The following is a 3,971-nucleotide window of genomic DNA, read 5'->3' as shown; positions in this document are numbered from 1 at the left end:
CTATTTCCTTGAAGAATGCGGTTGGAATTTTGATAGGTATTGCGTTGAATTTGTAGATAGCCTTGGGAAGTATTGCCATTTTCACGATGTTAATCTTTCCAATCCAGGAGCATGGGCGGTTTTGCCATTTTTTTTAAGTTCTGTGGTGATTTCCTTTTTTAAGATTTTAAAGTTTTCATCATAGAGGTCCTTCACTTCTTTACTTAAGTTAATTCCTAGGTATTTTATTTTTGGGGGGCTATTACAAATGGAGATGCTTTCATAATCCAGCCACGATTTTCTCATTGTTGGCATACAAAAAAGCCATTGATTTTGGGGGGTTAATTTTTTAACCTGCTACTTTGCCAAAGTTTTGAATCAGCTTGAGTAATTTGGGAGTGGGATTCTTTAAATACAAAATCATGTCATCTCAAAGAGGAAGAGTTTTATTTCTTCTTTCCCTATTTGGATCCCCTTTATGTCTGCATCTTGTCTTATTGCTGTAGCTAGGTATTCTAATACTAGATTGAAGAGAAGTGAAGAGAGTGGGCATCCTTGTCTTCTTCCTGAGTTAAGAGGAAATGGCTTTAGTTTTTCACCATTGAGTATAATGCTGGCTGTAGGTTTGTCATATACAGCCTTTATTGTATTGAGGAATGTTCCATGGATTCCTAATTTTTCCAAAACCTTCAACATAAAGGGGTGTTGGATCTTGTCAAATGCTTTTTCTGCATCTATTGAGATAACCATGTGGTTCTTATTCTTGCTCCTGTTGATGTGATGAATAATCTTAATTGATTTGCGTATATTGAACCAGCTTTGCATCCCTGAAATAAATCCTGTTTGATCATGGTGTATGATTTTTTGGATGAATTGTTAAAGTCGATTGGCCATAATTTTGTTGAGAAGTTTTGCATCAATGTTCATAAAAGAAATGGGTCTATAGTTCTCTTTATTTGATGAGTCCCTGCCTGGTTTTGGGATGAGGGTTATGATGGCTTCATAGAATGTGTTCGGTAGTGAGCTTTCTCTTTCAATTTCATTGAAGAGTTGGAGGAGTATTGGTGTAAGCTTTGCTTTGAAGGCCTTATAAAATTCCGCTGTAAAACCATCTGGTCCTGGACTTTTCTTAGCTGGGAGGTCTCTTTCTTATTGCTGTTTCTATTTCAATGCTTGATATGGGCCTGTTAAGCTGGTTTAACTCATCTTGGTTTAGTTTTGGCATGTCAATATTTGCTAGGAAAAGGTCCATTTCTGTCAAGTTCTCAAACTTATTAGCATAAAGTTTTGAGAAGTATTCCCTTATAATGTTCTGAATCTTGGTTGTTTCCGTGGTGATGTTTCCATTCTCATCTCTGAGTTTATTAATTTGGGTGTTTTCTCTTCTTTTTCTGATAAGATTTGCTAAGGGTCTGTCAATTTTGTTAAGTTTTTCAAAGAACCAACTCTTTGTTTTGTTGATTCTTTCTATAGTTTTTTTGGATTCTAATTCATTTAATTCTGATTTAATTTTGATTATTTCTTTCCGTCTATTGGATTGGGGTTTATCTTGCTGCTCTTTTTCAAGGAGGTTTAGATGTGTCATTAAATTGTTAGTTTTAGATCTCTCCAATTTGTTGATGTAGGAGGTCAGAGCTATAAACTTGCCTCTGAGTACTGCCTTTACTGTGTCCCAGAGGAGCTGGTAATTTGTGTGTTCATTTTTGTTGAATAGCATGAACACTTGAATTTCCTTTCTAATCTCTTCCATGACCCAATCATGATTCAGCATTGTGTTGTTCAGCCTCCATGTGATACCGGAATTTCTTTGGTGGTTTTTGGTGTTGAGTTCTAATTTTATTCCCTTGTGGTCAGAGAGGATGCAAGGTATATCTTCAATGTTTCTGAATTTACACAAGTTTGCTTTGTGGCCTAAAATGTGGTCTATTTTAGAATACGTTCCATGTGCTGCTGAGAAAAACGTGTATTATGATGCTGCTGGGTGAAATGTTCGGTAGATGTCTGTTAAGTCTAGTTCATCTATGCAGCTGTTTAGATCTGCGGTTTCTCTGTTGAGTTTTTGCCGAGTTGGTCTATTTAGTGGGGAGAGTTGTGTGTTAAAATCCCCAACAATTAATCTCTTTATATCTATATGGGATTTGAGGGAAAGTAGTGTTTCTTTGATAAATTGGGTGCTCCATTGTTTGGCGAATAGATATTTAGAATTGTAATATCCTCCTGAAGGAGAGATCCTTTAATTAGTATGTAGCGACCTTCTTTATCTCTTCTCACGAATTTGAATTTGAAGTATATTTTATCTGATATTAGGATTGCAACTCCTGCCTGTTTATGGGGGCCGTTTGCTGGGTACATTTTGTTCCAGCCTTCAACATTGAAAATGTTTTAGTTTTTACAGGCAAGATGTGACTCCTGCAGGCAGCAGATAGAAGGGTCTTGTTTTTTAATCCAACTAGACAATCTATGTCGCTTAATTGGAGATTTAAGTGCCATAACATTAAGAGATAGGACTGAGAGGTATTTGGGAGTTACTGCCATGTTATCCACCTTCTTGGAGGCTGCAAAAACTGGGTTCTTCCAATTGTTCTTGGATTCTCAGTTTGGGTGCAGTTTCTTGGCCTTTGTTGCAGTATTGTTGGTTTTCTATGTGTAGGACATCTTTAAGAATCTTTTTTAGGGCTGGTTTGGTGGAGATGTATTGTTTCAATTTTTCTTTGCTATGGAAGTTTTTTATTTGGCCTTCAGTTATGAAGGAGAGTTTAGCTGGGTACAGTATTCTTGGTTGATAATTGTTTGTTTTTAGGGCATGGTATACATCATTCCAGCCTCTTCTTGCTTTGATTGTCTCTGCTGAGAAATCTGAGGTGATTCTAATTGGTTTCCCTTTATAGCTGATTAACCTTTTCTCCTTGACAGCTTTAAGGATCTTTTCCTTGGTCTGAGTTGATCCTGTGTGGATTATAATGTGACTGTGGGATGTCCTATTCTGGTCTGGTCTATTTGGGGTTCTAAAAGCTTCTTGTATCTGAATAGGCCTATATTTTGTATGTTTGAGAAGTTCTCTGCTAGGATCCTGTTAAAAAAATTTCCTATGCCATTAACTTCTGTTTCTAGGTGCTCCTCTACAGCCATTGTCCTTAGATTAGGCCTTCTTATGATGTCTTCTAAGTGTTGGATATATCTATCATATTTCTTGGGCTTGTCTTGGATGGTTGTATGTTCTTTCTCTATAATATCTAGGCTTTCTTCAATCCCTGAGATTCAATCCTCTGCATGGTCTAACCTGCTGTCAAGGCTCTCTACTTTATTTTTTATCTCTTTTCCTTCTAATTGGTCAGCTTTGATGGCTTCAAGTTCTTGGTTGAAGCTCTGTTTTAGGTCTTGTATGAATTTCTTTACTTCCTTAATTTGGTGTTCAGTGTTTGTTCTCAAATCACTTAGTTGATTGGTTATGGTTTCTTTGGACTCCCATTCCTTCTGTTGGGTTCCATTCAGCATTCCCTTTGTGGTCTCCCTGACTTCCTTCAGCTCTTTGTTAATGTATTCCATGAATGCCTTTAGTGATCTTTGTGTATTCTCTACCTGGTCTCTCAATTCCTGAATTACTCTTTGATTAGCTTCCTCCCGTTTGTGGGATTCCTGCAGTTCTCTTTACTCCTGTTCGTGGGATTCCTGCAGTTCTCTTTGAGTGTTCTCTGCCTGCTCACGCCATTCCTCCCTTTCTTTTTGAGTATTCTCAAGTGGTTCATGCAAATCCTGTATCAGTTTTTGAGTAGCTTCCTCATGCTTATGATATTCCTGTATAAATGTGTTGGATGCCTCCTCTCTCTCCCTATCACGCTCATACAGTGTCCTTTGTAAGTTGTCAAACTTCTCATTTATCATGTTTGCCACCAGTGTTTGTAGAGTTATTTGGGAACTCTCCTCTAGATTGTTCCTTATCTGATCTGACCCCTGATTATCAAGATTGGGAATTGAGATACCCGGATTTGCCA

The sequence above is a fragment of the Dipodomys merriami genome, unplaced genomic scaffold (assembly GCF_024711535.1).
Source record: "Dipodomys merriami isolate MVZ:Mamm:240054 unplaced genomic scaffold, mDipMer1.0.p SCAF_1413, whole genome shotgun sequence".
Classification (NCBI taxonomy): domain Eukaryota; kingdom Metazoa; phylum Chordata; class Mammalia; order Rodentia; family Heteromyidae; genus Dipodomys; species Dipodomys merriami.
The sequence above is the reverse complement of the archived record's forward strand: the minus strand, read 5'-3'. Positions refer to the sequence as shown.